This window comes from Agelaius tricolor, unplaced genomic scaffold (genome assembly GCF_023055355.1).
Source record: "Agelaius tricolor isolate 1412-34295 unplaced genomic scaffold, bAgeTri1.0.p SCAF_16, whole genome shotgun sequence".
Lineage (NCBI taxonomy): Eukaryota > Metazoa > Chordata > Aves > Passeriformes > Icteridae > Agelaius > Agelaius tricolor.
Window position 1 is genome coordinate 8,341,873 of NW_027269276.1, and position 16,845 is coordinate 8,358,717.

The 16,845-nt window shown below is 41.2% G+C and overlaps 1 protein-coding gene across 2 annotated transcripts in view; it reads right to left on the bottom strand.

The window, feature by feature from the left end:
- Nucleotides 1–14,156, bottom strand: part of CTXND1 (cortexin domain containing 1) — a 36,544-nt gene extending 22,388 nt beyond the window's left edge. For both annotated transcript variants that reach the window (XM_071441342.1, XM_071441341.1), the window contains exon 1: nt 13,674–14,156. The gene's annotated coding sequence lies outside the window, so the exon portion shown is untranslated. The remainder of the gene's footprint in view (nt 1–13,673) is intronic.
- Between the last annotated feature and the right edge of the window lie 2,689 nt (nt 14,157–16,845).

Sequence of the window (16,845 nt, forward strand, 5' to 3'; positions counted from 1 at the left end):
ACCATGCATATTATTTTTAAAAAGGCCCAAAATAACTAGTAAATGAATACAAAGCCTTTGACATCATTGGTGTTTCAGACTAACATCCACACAGCTGCTAAAATGGAAGTTTGTCATCCCAAGTATTAAACGGAAGGAAGGTCAGAAAAATTAATTAAACAAATATATAGGAAGCCTGACCCAGCAGTCATTAGAAACTGAAATCAATGGGTATTTGTCTTGCAGGACAAAACCATTACTGCTTACAGAAACATTAAAGAACCATGGACTAGGACCAAGTAGATAGAAATCTATTTTGGAAGCCTTTTCTTCCCAGCACAGGACATTTTCAAGAGCATTTAATTGCACTTTTTAATTTTGGAACTGAATGGTAAAATCCTATACCACATTGACTGAGACCACAGCCTCATATAACCCCTGCAGCAGCATTTGCCCTAAACAACAGCAAATTTGTCAGTGTCTGGCTTTATTAATGTGAAAGCAAGAGTAGCAAAAAGAGAATTCCCTGTGCCAAGTCTTTGTAACAAGCTTCATTTTAAGTTTCAGAGTGCAGTGATGTTAGCAAATGACAAAGCAGCCTTGGCTCCTGGCAAGTGCTGAAGTTGATGAGTGGCAGCTCTGTCACTGCCAGAACTCAGAAGCCACAGGCCAGACCTCTGGGAAACAGCCCCTGCACGCCTGGAGTTCCACATTCTTACTTGGGAGACATGCAGGAAATAACACATCTTCATTTTTAGCCTTATTTTGCATGTTTCTGCCAGTTCAAATCATGTCAGGATCATGTCAGGACCATGTCTGCAGTCTCTGAACCCTTTGCAGGCATCTCCAGGCTGCTGGAAGGGCTGAGCATCTCATGGCATTGGACCTCAGGCTGCTCTCAGGTCCCTGGAGGATTTCTCTCTTTGCATCTCACAGGGCACAACACTGGTAACTGCAGTTAGATGTCTCAAGTGCTCATCTTTTAAGAAGAAAAACTTTATTTAGCTTTCAGATTTATTTGCTTATGGCCTCCATGTTGCCAGACTCTAATTGTAGATAAAGTTCACCAAATGCTGGACTTGGTGACAAAAATATAATCTGGGAGGGTTTCACTGGAAGCTCTGAGCAGTGACTGGGAATAAAACTTCCCCTTGGTTGATGTGGTTCAGCTGTAGATAAATAAGCACTGTGTGCTTTGGTACATTCCCTGCTTCAGTGGTTCACTTCCTCTTATTTTGATTTATTTTTCTTTTTCTGGCATAAACTTAACATAAGACAGAGCTGTGCAAACTTGATAACCTTAAGGAATTATTTGGGACACAGTGATCTAGGCATAATTCTCTCCTCCTTTATCCCCATAAACAATGAAGGCCATAAATCACCTTCCATCTGCTTTGGCACTCGGGAAATGCTATGCAGAGCTCTCCATCATGCAAATCTAGGCTGGGACCCTGTGGCCAGTGAAGTCTTACTTCCAAACAGCAAGTAAAGAAAACCATAAGACTAAATCTTGATTCCTCATTCCTTTCCTGGTTTTTTGGTTGTGGGGTTTTTGGGTTTTTTTTTGGTTTTTTTTTAAATTTGTTTGGTTGGTTTTTGTTTGTTTGTTTCAGAGGGGGCAGGGCTTGGGGGTTTTTTGGTTTTTGGTTTTTTTTTTTTTAATTGTTTGGTTTGGTTTGGTCTTTTGGGTTTTTTGGGGTGGGTTTTTTTTGTTTGTTTGTTGGGGTGTTTTTGTGTATAGAAAAGAAACAATCAAACCAAATCACACAGATTACACATGCACATACTACAGCACCTATCTATTGGTCTGCCTTTACCTTAGAAATGTCCTTTTCCTGATTTGACAGCCTCTGAACTTGGTGAATTTTATGAAATCTTATTTTATGAAATATTATTTTATAAAATATAGGAGAATCAAACCATGTATAATGCCAGCTTTCTTTTGACGGGGGGTGGTTTTTAAGAGGAAAGCTTCTTTTTAAGGATTTGACTCCAGATACCTCAAGTGATTCTCCCCTCTGTCTGAAAACATGCACTCAGAAACTTTAAACTACAAACTCTAATATTCTGTTGTTGAGGCAGCAAATTATGTGAGCAGGGTGTTTTACTGTTGTGATTTGAACACCTTGGAAACGCTGAGGCATATTAAAATATTTCGAAGGCATTTAATGAATAATAAATGTATTTATTATTGCTATGCCACTCAAGCAGGGAAAACAACATCAGCTTGCATGAAAATCCATCGGCAACTGCTCTGCAGTACACAGAAGTTGATTATACACAAATCTTTCCTGTGGCTGGGGTAGGAGCATTTTCTTGAATGCCTTTTACACATCATTCCTTCCTTTTTGCAAAGGAGAATTGTGGTTTTTCCCTCTTTGCATGCACTTGCACTTCCTCGCCTTTTTTAGTTCCAGCAACTGGAAACTATTTCTTCCTTCTCCTTTTTTGTAACCTGGTGAAAAAGTGCCTTTATTCCTTCACAAATTCCTTTTCTAAACAGCAGCCAGCAAGGGCTTTACGGGGCAGTGGTTTTCACAGCACCCTTTCAGTGTCCCCAGAGCTGTTCTGCTGCACAGGCAGATGCAGAGGATTTCTGAGAAGGATTGAAAGCAAATGACTTCAGATTTCCTGCTCTGTATTCACACCAGTGTTTTAAGCACAGCTTCTCAGAAAGTTATGGAGATCTAAGAAATATCTAAAAGAAAGAGGTGTATAGAATCATCTTTGCTCTTTTGATGTGATTATTATTCCTTCAAACACATTCTAAACGTATTTTTACAAGAGCTTTAGTAGTTATTTAACACCTTGCATGTTAATTTGTTTATGGACCCAATAAGCAACATGCTAATGCAAGTTTATATTAGCAAGAGCTGTGTGGGGAAAAAAAGTGCTAATACAATGAGAAGAAACTGTAAGAACAGAAATCTGAAGATTTTGCTGAGCAAATCTGTTTAGAAATAAAATTCATCCTTTCAAATAAAGAGGGAGGAAACTCTTTAAGATAACCTTACAAAGATATCAAATGGGGAAAAAAAAATGCAGTGGTTAGCCCATGGTATGTGATAAAAGTAAAATAGTGTGTAGAAAGTGTAGAAACTTGATTGTTCCTCTCCTTTTTACTCTGACTTAAATTGCAGTTAGAGCATTTACTGATTTTTATTCATGATGACACAAATATGGAAAAGAATATAGTAAGTACTGGACCAGATCCCACTTTCCTCACCTCACGTGTTTGATCTTCTAATTTTATTGCTTATTTTAAAATTCTCTTTGATTTGGCTTTCAAGGTGAGGAATATTCTTGACAGAAGCAGTGACGTGGCACAGCAGCAGGACTGGCAGAGCCATCTGAACCTTTTTTGGAGCTGCTCCTGCTTTCTCCTCCCTCTTAGCATTTTGCAAAAATCCATTCTTTTAGAAAGTAATGCTTTCAAAATGGAGGAAAAACAGGTTTAAAATAGACTGTTGTTTGCTGCTATGAAGTAAGGTGGGAGATTAAATAATAGATCATGTACAAGAAATGTTGAAAATTAGTCTAATCACTCAAAAATTCTGAAGGAACAGCTATTCTTATTTTCCCCTGCTGGTTACTACTCTGTTTTATGGTTTAAACTGCTTTAAGAAATGCTGACTTTCTCTATGCCATAGAACTTCAAAATACTTCAGAGAAGTATCATTGGGCAGTTGTGTAATGAAATTACTGTCTGCTTGCAATCATACATTCTGCTGCTGTCCAGAGATCATCTTCTCTCAGGACACCCACAGAATTTAATAGAGCTGGGGGAGAAATTTTTCTTTTCCTGATCAAACTTCTCACATTTCCAGACAGTCAAGGAGTGAGACACTTTGTTGGATCATGTGGTGAAGAGGGGGAAAAGCATGGAAAACGTCCGTCCTAGCCAAAGAGGTTTGTTTGAAACTTTGATGCTGGCTTGGTGCTTTAGAATAATTCCTTCCACAAGCCCCTTGCTCCCTGAAGCACTGAGCACCTTGGTGGTGCTGCTCTGGCTCTGGGTGAGGCACTCCTGGTTTTCTTGCACTGCATCTGCTGTGCTGGTTATGAGGCATGATCCTCTCTCAGAGAAACAGCGATGGCCGCGCTCCTTGAGAGGCTCCCAGAGCTCCTCTGCCTCCTCTCCCCCATCCCTCAGCAGGGGGACCTGGAATCCCCTCCTGGGTGGCTTTTGAGGAGGGGTTTTGTACCACCACACACCTGGCACTTGGAGAAGAGGCTTTCAGCTGCTAGTGAGCCATTTTGAGGAGCTCTGTGTGCCCCCAGACAAGGGCACTGGAGCCATCTCTTGCCCCTTGGCTCCCCTGGATGTGCTCAGACTCTCAGTGTCCTCCAGACACTCAGTTCCTGTGCTTGCTGATTAAAATCCATTATTATCTCCTTAGAACAGACCTAACCATGGTGCAAACCATTCTGCACATCATGAGCTTTGATGTAACTTGAAAATTTAGGAAGAAAGATGCTGTTGCAGAAAACATTTTTTTTTTTTTAAGAGTGAATAAAAAGTAGGTGAGGCAGCACAGATTCCTGTTGTTCACTGTTTTTCTCTCTTTGTGGGGTGACTTGTTCCATTGCCTCCTGTTATGTTTACTAATGTGTAGCCTAAATTGTCAGTTAAGCCACCTCTCAATTTAGCCAAAGGTTTTAATGTAGGAACATAAGGAGATTACAGGAACAAATTGTCAGGAGAAAAGAAAGCTAAAGACAACGGTTCTGATCCCTAAGCAAATAAGGAAACAAGACTTTCTTTACACAGAATATCCCATTCTTACCAAATCCAACAGAAAAAATTCTGCTAGACTGTTATTTCCTTCTGTGCTATTAATTTTAAAAATGCTGCAAGGCATGAATGTTTTGCAGATACTTGCTTTAAGATACAAATAGTTGTCCAAATGCAAATAGGAAAACACAATTTTTTTTTTTTCCTGGGAGATGGAAAATCACTTGAAAAATTCTTCTGCACTGTGTCCAAAATATCAGCAAAGCATTTGTGCATTTCAGTGTCCCAAGGCAATGTTCTGAGAATGATGCCAACCATCATTGACTTCCATTTCGGAAAGATTCCTTTAAAAAAGTGTTTTGGTTTGAACAACCAAAAACAGGCGTAAATTATTTCTTTTCTCAACATTCTCATGCTCATTCTCTGATAACTATCTACATAAGAAGCTTTATCTTTGGTGGGTGGGTAGGAAGGAATGCAGAAAATCACAGGTTAGTACAAAAAGGGTGGTGTGTTTATTCTGCATGTTGTGTTTTCTGACAGTGTCTAGCACTCCCCTGCCCACCCAGGCTGTCACTTCAGCATCCCTTCAGCCCTACACCTGAGGAGGGTGGGCTTCAAGACCATGACAAGTTCAGCTGGCTCAGAGTTAGACCTGGGATTACCCCTTTGTGACATTAAAATGTCAATAATGTATGCACCAACCTTGCCAAATCTCTCTCTGTCCTCTGCTTAGAAAGCATTGACTCCACAAAACCTCCTTTTAGGTGCCAAATTCATTTATTTCAATTCCTGTGCTGAAGTCAGCTTCCAAACAGGCTCCAGAGCACTTTGCTACAGCCTCTGCTTCCAGCTGGCCAAGCTTCGAACTGCACTGGAAAGGCTCATATGTTCCTGGAGATGAAAAGTTTCTCTTTACTCCATTCACCTGAAAAAATGGCTTTCAAAGCTGTGCTAGAGCTATTTCCAGCAAGGTTCATGTTGATGTGTTTCTGTTATTACTGTGGCAGAGCATATAACATGGCCATAACTGCAGATGGGGTAGGGAACTTTTTATTAAAAGTATTGCTTCCAATGTGGTAGAGATTTTATTATGTTTCCAAGACAGCAAGAAACTAAGGTCATGCATCTTTAGAAGTTACCTCTTGTCAGCCAAGACAGAGTAATACACTGCCTATGAGCTCTAGACTAACTCAGAAAACCAAATAAATTTAAATCACTAAATCGGAGTTCATAAAAAACCTCAGCCTAGGTTGGTCGCTCCTGTGGTTCCCTTACACAGCCCCTCTCAGTGTTAAACTATAACTCCTGTGAATTTTAACTGAGAAGAATTCAATGTGGCCCTCTGCTGCCAAACTGCCAGTGAAGTCACTGGAGCACACAGAATTGGTTTGGAGGGCAGCAGGTTTACAAACACATTTAAACTTTGAATAGATGGGGCCAAGTTGCTATGACAGCAATGGTAACTGCAGGGTAAAGGGTGAGACTGATCCCTTGTGTTTGCAATGAGTAGGCTGAGAAGTTTCACCCACCACACATGCAGCATGTCCAGACATTTGAAACTCAGGCAAGCATCACAGAAGAATTTGTTCCACAATCAGTAGAAGGACACTTAAATGCTAAACACAAGGGGGAAAAAAGCCTCGCAGTCAGCTGAGGTGTTTTCTCATGGATGGTGAGTGATTAAATATCACCTGAAAGCATAACATGACTTTTATGACATGACCCCAGGTGCAGGGGAACCAGAAATCTGTTCTGTGGAGGCAGGCAGCACATTCAGCTCCATCTCTGCTGTGTTTAATCTGTGCCCAGGGGCAGGGCTAGGGAGCAGGGCTTGTAAGGTGCTATTCCTTCAGCTCCACAGTTCAGGGAAGGAAACTCACAGTGTTAAAAACAAAATAGAGGCATAGAAAAGCTCTGAGCTTCTTTTGTTTCATGAATAACTTAGTGTGTTGTCTTCATAATGTAGAAAAATGCTACAAAAACCTTGTGTTGTTTGTGGGCTCCAGTGGCTCCCAAGTCCTTCTTTTTAGTGAGCAGCTGGTGGAAACCCCAAAATGAGCCCTCAGGTCTGCATCTATGTGTGTGTACTTGTACACAATTATAAATTAAATGCCCCCTTTGTATTTTCCCCCTACTCAACCTCTTCCTCTTTCAGACTGTGATGGTTTCTGTGCAGACTGTGCTTCCTAACAGCCCAATAGTGTCCTCTCAAGTCAATTCCAGTGTCACAGGGTAGTTTTGGAGATAAATACTGATGTCAGCAACCCTGACAGGCTGCTGTACAAGTCTGTCCAGCGAGCTTGAAATGAAGCAGCACATGAACATAGCCCTTCCTTGGCTGCTTGCTGAAACATTCAGCTGCTTCGTCAAGAGAGACAGGTGTATCCAGCTGGGACCTGCTGCTTTTGCTCTTACCTTAAACAGAAAATGCCTTAGCACTAAACATTGCCTAAGGAAACTTACTGTGGAATATATGCTGCCTGCATTTTCTTTCCAGATCTTGATTTACTTAGGTTTTTTTGGGTTTTGCTTCTTTCAGAGAATCTGCTTCATTTGTATGCACTTATTATTTCTCACCAAAATCTTGGTTTTACAAGGATTATGTGAAGGAAATGCTTTAAATATTAAAAAAAAAAAAAAAAGAGAGACACATTCCCTTGCTGGTTTTCTCTACTTTTTGAGATCTAAGTGTGTCCAAAAGGCTTTTTAAATCAAATCCCAAGCTATGGAGTATAATACATAACACCCTCTCCAGGTGCAGTATTTCTTCATAAGAGAAGTTACTCCATCTACCTTAATTCTCTCTGTAACCAAATTTTATTTGTGCCTGTATTATCCTTTCATTCCTCTTCTAAAATATCATTTCCTTTGTTCTGCACATAATTTAAATCAAGACAATATTAGAAAAGAAGAGGAAGGAACAAAACTTCATTGTCTAACAAAACTTATAACAGCCCAGCTAGGGATGTTCAGTGTGTGTGGGCCTTAGGCAAATGAAGGCCCTGAGGGGAGCTGGGTGTTTGCCCAGGAGGGGCTGCTCACCATGGCCAGGGTTTGCAAGGTCATGAGATCCTGCACCTCTTTTTTTCTGCATCATAAACATCACCAAAATACTCCCAATGTACCTCCCATAGAATTCTTCAGGGTTCTGCTGCAGAGTCAATGGGAGCCTCCCCACTGCCTTCCATGGATATGGGATCAACACCCAGAGCAGAAGGCAGCTGGGGAAAACCTCCTTCACAGATGCAATTCTGGGTTTGTTTTGGGTTTTTTTTCCTCGCTATTACCAACCTGTTCCCATTCTCCAGGCAATTCTTAAAAGAGCTCATTACTGAGAAGTGGCAGAAGGAAAATGATATGAAGGGAAAGCAGGTGTTTCCAAACAGGAGAATCTGCTTCTTCCCAGAAAATACCCACAGTGAGCATGGAGATGAGACTGTCAGTGCTGTAATGGTGTGACAGGGTCTGAATGGGAGAGAATACAATGCAAGTCAACTTCAGTGTGCTGAGCAAATATAGCACATGAAAAGAGTAAGGAGAGATATTTCTGAATACTTTTGCAGCTGAACAAGAATTGGATCAGCTTTACTTGGGTGTTTCCTTTCTGGCTGCCTTTTGCTTGCAACTTGCAAAACTGCAGTGATGATACAGTGAACTCAGAGGCAGAATATAATCCAGAAAACATCATTTTCTGGTGCTTTGCTGATGCAGATGGTAGAAAATCTCTCAATTTCTTTTCTTGGGAAACATTTCTGCTGGCTGTAAGACACAAAGATGATAATGTAATGTTTTAAAAAATAAAAACAAACCAGAAGCAAGTAATGTTTTGTAAAGTTGTGATTCTCAATATAGGGATTACCTAAATTTTATCCTTGTGTGATTTTCATATGTGGCGATGCTTTTGAAGCTCTGCTGAGGTTACTGTGCAAGGATATAAAAGTCTTTATACTAAAATGCTCTCATATGCTTGAAGATGAAAGCTTTGAAGCATAAATCCTTAAGAATACCCCAAAATGAAAGACAAAATGAATGCAATGTTTATTTTTTCAGAGTTCAGTCTTCTGGGTTTGGTTACTTTGAGTTTCTTGACTTTGAGTGATTATGACTTATCATTATTTGGACTTCTAACAATGGGAGACACTTTCCTGACAAGATTTTACTGACAAAAATTGGCTCCCTCTGTGTTGGTAGCTGAGGTTTCCTCTTCTTCTTATTCTCACTATTTTTTGTAGGATCTGATGTGGCTTTTGGCTCATGGCTCTCACCAGGCTTTTTAAAAATCACTTCCCTGGAAGTGTTCTAGAAGAGGCTGGATGGAGCTCTGAGCATCCTGGTCTGGTGAAGATTCCTTGCCCATGGCAGGGAGTTGGAATGGGATAAGCTTTAAGGGCCCTTCCAGCCCAAACCCTTCTGTGGTTCTAGAATTGATCTCCTCCCAGCTGAATTATGCTGGGACTGAGGGCTGAATTCTAAACTGGTGAAAACCCAAAACAATTCTGCAGCATATGGTGTGATATGGTTATTTGGTAAGAATTCATAGATATATTGGTGGTGCTGACAGAGAGAATGGGAGCTTGAATGTGAATATGGAAACAAAATTGGATGGGTGACATCAGCTGCCTTGGAAGGGTTTATAAGACAAACTAAATGTGTGAAGCAGCAAATTCTGCAGTAATCAGGAAATCAATCAGATGGGGCAGGGAGAGAAATGGAATACCTTTTCCACCAGGTAGCTTAGATTTGCTTGGGCATGTGATTCTTTACAGCCATCAGCACTGATTGAAAGTCTAAAGCAAAGCCTTGAAGGAAAACCTCTGATTTATGATAAAAAGAAATAAATCATTCCCTGTTACTAGCAGGAGAAATGTGAGCATCTGTGTTTTCAACAACCTTCTGTCTCATTTCCTCATCTTTCCCTCTGAACAAAGTCCTGACTGACACTGGGGGATACAATGCTCTTCCTGTCTAGGAATCTCTCTGGCTGACATCTATGGATTCTGAGTATCATGAATAGGATCCCCAGAGGCTTAGTCTCCCCAGGGCTGGATGAAATAGATTTGAAACTCAAATGCTAAAATAATGCTGAGAAGAGGTGTCTGTCTCTGTAGCCATCATTCAAGCAAACCCTTGTTTAGCTCACACGCTGTTTCCTTTGCATTTCTGTCCAAGAGGAAAGAAAAGATCATTAAAGGTTCCATAAACTCATGAAGGTTCAGAGCTGAGCATGTGGCATTTGGAGTTTGTTCCAGATGTTTCAGTGAAAATCAGATGCTGATTTTCAGTCTGTTGCTCATGGCTAAGTTTGTTAGAATACAGACTTCCACAGCCTCTTTTTAAAGTTCAATGTCCTGAATTATCCTCCAAAAAGCCAGATGCCAGAATTCTTGCCTAAAGCTTTAAGGAATAGATGCAGAAGGTGACAGAATTGTGGGCCAGCTCTTCTGCACATTCTGAAGGTCACCCTGCCTTGCCAGGTGCACTTTGAAGATACTTTGCCAAACATAGCGTGTGATCTTTCTAATTCTGCATGGGTTTTGTGTGCATATCTACCCCTTTTGGATAGCACTTGGGAAAGGAAGGAACATCACTTTTGCTCCTGTTCTAAATGACAGCTCAGGCTGCAGGCTTTAGGAAGTGCTCAATCTTAGTCCTTTAATCCTCCTTGAATGCTTCTGCACTGCTGCTTTACTCACAGTGGGTTCTGGGGTTTGTGTGGGTGTGGAAAGTGAGGAGAGTCACTGTGGCAAATGACGTATCCTAAATTGTAGCTATTACAGAGTATTAAGTAATTGCCCTTGGAAAGAAGTGATAGTAGAAAATAATAGCATATTCATTTTGTTGTTGAAAATGGACTGCCTAAGCATATATCTGAAAATCCCAGTTAAATTCAATCTTGATGCTCACAGCAGATAAGTATAATGAAGATTCTCAGAGATTTTCTTTCATACATATGAATAAAAAATTACTATGCAGCATATCTAAGTAGTTGACGCCATCAGAAAGTCTACCCTTGAAAAACAAGAAAGGAAGAAAATGTCCTTTCTTTTGTAATCACAAAGAAAGTATTGACTATGCATGTGGCACATTTTGGATGTCACTAGCTGTAAGATGTATTTCTTTACAAACATGACAGTTCTACTGAGCATGGTACAAAAACTCCCCACTTTTGGACAAACAGAGCTAACTTATCTCTTTGAGAACGTGCTGAATGTCGTGTCTTTTAACGTGACACCGTCTGCGCCATTGCTTCCTGGTGCAACAATGACACACACTTCCACTGGGCTTTGGAATCATGCAGCATGTTTATCCACCCACTGTGTATTCTTTTATCCAGTTTTGTACTGGAAGTTTTGCCTCTGGTACTTAAATGACAGTGGTATTTCTCACTGTCAGGGAAATCTGTCCGTGCCTCTACACGTCAAAAGCTGGTAGAGATACAGGGATGCAAATTAAAGAAGTTCAGGTGACTACAAATGTTGAGCAGCTACTCTTCATTAATTAAATTGACTTGCAGCTCATTACTGGCAGTGTAGGACAAAATTAGTAAACTTCCCTTTGCGTGTTTGTGTCTCAGGTTGCAATGCAATAAAGTGAACTTGACTTCTGAGGCAAGGCTCCTGCCAGGGTTACTTACAGACAAGATGAGGTGAAAACATAATGTTTACTAATAAGCGTATTCTAGGCTGAGAAATTAGATTTTATAGCTAATGTTCTCCATTTTACATTTGACATGAACAATAATATTTGGCAAATAATTCTGAGGTTCCAGTTCAGGAAACACATTTTGATTAAAGAATCAGAATTGCATGAAAGCATAACACCAGACATAATCTTCCTTTTTGTCTTGTGATTCTCATTATGAATCCAGTGACTTTCCAACATCCAACTCTTTCTTTGCATTTCTTTCCCTCCCCTGTTTTGTACCTCAGAGGAAATAATTTGAAAACAATAGCTTGTTAAATTACTAGAGTTAGTTTACCTGAAAATATCTGATGATAATGTCATCAAAACTGCTTTAGTTACAGGCAAAATCCCTGCTCTTTCCTCATGACAGATATACCAACACCAGCTTTGTAATGCTCGGTCAGAGATATCTTATAATAAATTCTCATACCTTCCAAGTTTGCTACTGGCTTTGCTGGAAATCTAGATGGAGAAAACAGGGGCAGATGAGGCACACACGGATTGTGAACCTGTGACTGGAAAAATTGCACTGATCTTAGGTTCAGGTCCTTAAATGTGAGTGACTGTAGCACCTATCAAAGGCTCATAAACAGAAGGGAAGAATCAGGGGTTGGAGAGAAAGGGAGGAGGGGAGCAGATCAGATTCAGATGTGATCCACCCTCCTTGTAGATTTGTCCATCTTCAAAGTTGTACAGCTAATGAAGAATAACTCTCACTTATTAATTTTGCATTATCTTAGCAATTGCAACTCAATAACAGCATATGTCACAAGGCTTCTCTGAGATGAAAAGGAGAAAATTCTCTTGACTGCAGTGCCAGAGGAAATATCTCTTTTCATCACCTGAGCATTAATCTCAAGGGAAAAACTCCAAGACACGCATGTTGCATGGGAGTGAAAAGGTGCCAGAACTTCCAGGGTATTTTTTGGTCTCATCAGCTGTGCCTGGGACTAAACATTACACACATCTTCAGCAGCATCTTTGCAAACACTCTTTCAGAAGAAGCTGAACTTTATTTGCCTAATATTTGAGAATTATCCCTTCAAATTAGTGATGCTACAAATTTTGCTCAACACTAAAGTGACATATATCAGAGGAAAATTTCTTTCTTCATGATTTTACAAGAACTAAATAAACCCCAACTTACAAAGAAATACTGAGTGTGAAAACCAAGGAATGGTTTCATTAGTGCTCCTTTACAGGAGACCAATGGCTATTTATTATTGACATTTGACTGACCAGCAAAAAGAGAATCCCTAACTTTTGGCAGTTGCTCTCTTAAAAAAATTTCACAAACATTGCCTTAAAGAGTTAAACATGCATGAAGCCCAAAATGGCAGAGAGGCTGAAGGCAGGCAGTTATCCTAAAGCCAGAGCTCATAAGTCACTGAGGAAGCTGTACCAAGAAACCAGAGGAATGAAGCTTGGTATTAGTTTCTAAGTAACAGAACAAAAACTGTATGTTTAAATTTGCTTTAAATGCTGAACAGATCTTTCCAAAGGCCTGCAATTAATGCCCAAAAGCTGAATTTTGGAAACACTTTCAAACTATGTAAAAATCCTTCATCATATAAAGCAAACTTTAACTCATGCTTTCCCTCTCCTACTCAGTACAAACAGAAAGCTGCTACTGCAGAGTACAGTAACAGAACATCAGAATCTAAAGAAAGCCACAGCTCTGCTATGATAAAGTACTGCTTACAAACATTTATCTACCAAAAAAGCATCTGCAATTCCAGACCACAGTGCAGAATTTACCACAAACTAGGAATTAGCCATATCTGCTGAAGTGAAATAAAAGTATTACCCACCATCAGGGCACTCACTCACTCACATAGTTTCAATCTACAATTCATCATTACCCAAAGGCACAGCCCCTGTAAATCCAGCACCAGACTACCTGGTACTAGTACAGAAAATAGTTTGCACCCATGCTGCAGGATGAAGGAGAACACAAATGCCTGCTGACATGGAGTTATAAAGCACACCTCTGTCCAACACAAGCACAGAAATCCCCCCAAAGCCACCAGCCCCAGTTCAGCACAGGACATAGAGCAAGCACTGCCCTGCAACACCCACACACAGCAAAAACAAACCCCACAGCCCCTGGCACTGCAAACCCACTCCATCCCTGCACTTCGCCTAGAAACAGCCACAAAAACCACTCAGCCCTGCCCCTGCTCCGGGCTGGAGGTTGTGTCTCTCGCAGCAGAAGCTGCAAAGCCCCGGCGAGCCCGGGCAGCGCTGCCTGCTGCAATATCCCAGCACTTACTGCATTGCTTTTCAGCGGAGCTGCTCCTCCCGGGCACACATGGCTCGCTCAGCCCCAGCCCAGGGCTCTCTGCTCAGCACAATTCAGCTCCAAAGTCTCTGCATGTGCAGGGAATTGCCCGCGCTCGGCGCTGGGGCTTTCTGGCTGCAGTGCCTGCTCACCCTATCCATTGCCTCTGGTGGATGCTAAGTAAGCAATCCCCTGGGTCTTCATGAGGGAAGGATGAAGAGTCACAGCTTTGGAGAGCAGATAAGGTGTTCTGCCGAGAGCCTCTGTGCTTCCATGGCATTTTAAAGGCAAAGGGGCTGGGGATGCTTCATCTTGCTTTACAGTTCTGGATCGTGCAAGTTGTCGTATTCTGCAACTTACAGTGGAATTCTCAGCCAAACACTAATTTATGTGTTTCAGAGAGAGCTCAAGTTAACAAAAGAAATTCAAACCAATGAATTTTTAAATGTTGAGGAATGCACTGTGTCAATTGAACTAAATCTTCTGCTTTTCAGAAGTACAAGTGAAGGGGAGGGGTTTCCCAGCTCTGAAATGCACTGTACCAGCCCTGCTGGATACAGTCAAAAAGTAGAAGCCTAAAACTTCATGGATTAACATCTCAGATTTAACAGGCTCCAAGCATTGCTCTAGTCTTGAAGGAGGGATTGTCACCCTTGTCCTTTGTCTGCAGAGTGTCTGTCACTTTGGGGGCTCCTGCATGCAGAGGGGGCAGAATCAATGAGCAGTAATAATAAAAAGGCAGAATGACCAAGAGCCACAGTGCCACTGATTTCTCATTAGGGACCCTAATTTTTTCTGTGCTGTACTGAGATGTTTGCCTCAGTGCCTTTGGGCAGCCGTGGGGGAATTGCTCTTGCTCTCCCCATAACCGGCTGGAGTGAGCGGATTTGTGAAGCTGAACCCCTGCCTGCTCCAACCCTGACCTTCAAAGGGGCTCTCAGGAGAAAAGCCCCATTTTGGGGCCATGCTTACCTGTTACCCAGGCCTCCTGCAAATGCTAATTGTGCCTAACCATGTGTGGCAAATCCGGGAAAACAAATACATTGCAGTCCTGCGGGCACAAATGGGGACGGTTTTTCCACACAGTCACCCCCAACAGAAAACACAGCAACCATTTATAAACATTTCCCAAGACCAGGTGCTCTGTAAGGTGTTGATTCACAGATTTTCTCTGCCACTGATGGGGGCATTAAGATATCAGGAGAAGAGCAGCAGCTTTTTGTTGGTGAGGGAAGGTTTTGACCCCCTTAGCAAAGGCTTTGAGCATCCCCAGGGGCTGATTATCCTTTCAGATAGCACAGGGAAATCCCAGCAACCAAAACAGTGTGGCTAATAAATTTTTCAGGATTATTAATTGGATTCTTTAGAAAAAGGGCAGTCAAGGACAGGCATCTAGAAAGAGCCCATTTCCCCTTTGAAAAGTGTTTTATTAGCAGGACTTCAGTTTCTTCTGGAATTCCTACATAAATGCAGCTTTCTGTGATACCTGTCAGCATCATTGGTCCTGTACCTATTGTTTTGTGTGCTATAATTTCTGCCTGTGAAAATGCCAAAAATACTCAGTCTTCCTGGCTGACAGATGTTGCTGGGAAGGTGCTGCTTTGCACTTTCACAAAAATAACACCTAGGAGGAGAGGGGAAACCAGCACATAACAGTGTCAGCACCAGTGGATTCCTATGAAATGAGAAGATAATTCTATAGTAGCAAAACTGACTTTTTTTTTTCTCACTCTTGTTCTCACAACTGTGTTTAGCACCTCAAGGTAACAAATTTGTTGAGTCATAGAAAGGAAAACTCAACAAAGCTGCCTTGAATGTTAAGGTTGTTTTGTATAGTAATTATGCATTATGTGAGCATCTTTACTTTTAAAATGCAGACAAGGCACAGTCCCTGTCCCTGGGAATATCCAGTCAAGTCAGACAAAATGATGCAGATGTAACAGTCAGGATTGCCAGGTGACAGCCTTGTAAGCAAAGCAGGAGAACCTGGATGGATCTGGGAGCTGCAGTATTGGTAGCAGAAACAATTAACTCACACTGAAGGTTCTCAGCCTTTATGGGACCCTGTAGAAAGGTGCTCCAATTTCCCTCTTTATTCCTGCCTCACCTTTTTGGAGTATATTGATCCTTCCAGTAAGTTCATTTACTTTCCTTGGTTGGGGATAAGCTATGATGGATTTCTTTAAAGTATGAGTTGGACAAAAATAATCAAGTCAGCCTTGTAATTAGGTGTGGACCTTCTCAACATTCCAGCAAACACCAGCCCTGGCCATGGGCAGATAAGTAGTTATTCTAACAAGCATAATAACCTCATGTTCTGGAGCTGTGGTGAGGGAAGGAATAGAGATTCCAGTGGATCATTTTCCTTTGGTTTCCTGCCTCAGTTCAGTAATGCAGGAACTCTGCTATGCTAACACATCACTTCACTTTCTGTTGGTAACAGTATTTTAAACCCTGAAAACAAAGAACCAGGCACCTGATTTACTGGGGAGAGGCACAAAGCATGACAGCATAGACTCAAAGCCTTCAGGAGATATTGAAAACCTAAAAACACCTTTGTGCCCTTGCCCAGAAACCCCTCTAAACAAAAAAACCCACAAAACTGTCTTTGCAGTCCACATAGGCACTTTTTTCAGTAAAAAGGAAATATGGTGTAAAATAACTCTCCCATTTAAGGACAGACCAATAAATAGCCTGGAGTGTGGGGCTGTCAGGTTGTTGTTGTGTAGGGAGGTACCAGTGACTAAGAAGCAGTGTTGCACAAGATGATTTAACTGAGGAGCTTCTGCAAGCCAGCTGGAGAGTATATTGTATTAGCAAACTGCAATAAAGGAGAATTGAATTTTAACCTTGCTGCTAGAGAAATATAAAGGTTTATAATTGACTCTGGACGTGTAATATTGAAGAGAGCCATATAGTGCAGAGTGTTTGTCCCTGAAAAAAATCAACCAGCTCAGGTACAAATTTATGTTTGTTGTAAATTTACTTATTTATTTATTTGTCATAAACATAGAAATATTTGTATAGTAACAGTATAGCTGTGTCAAGAACAGGCTCTGTACACTTAAAAAAATTGGGAGCAGTCTGAATTAGTGTTACAGGATAATTGTGGCTGCATGGAATAGCCCAAGGAATATCCTGGGATAACTTGTGGTGGTTCCTG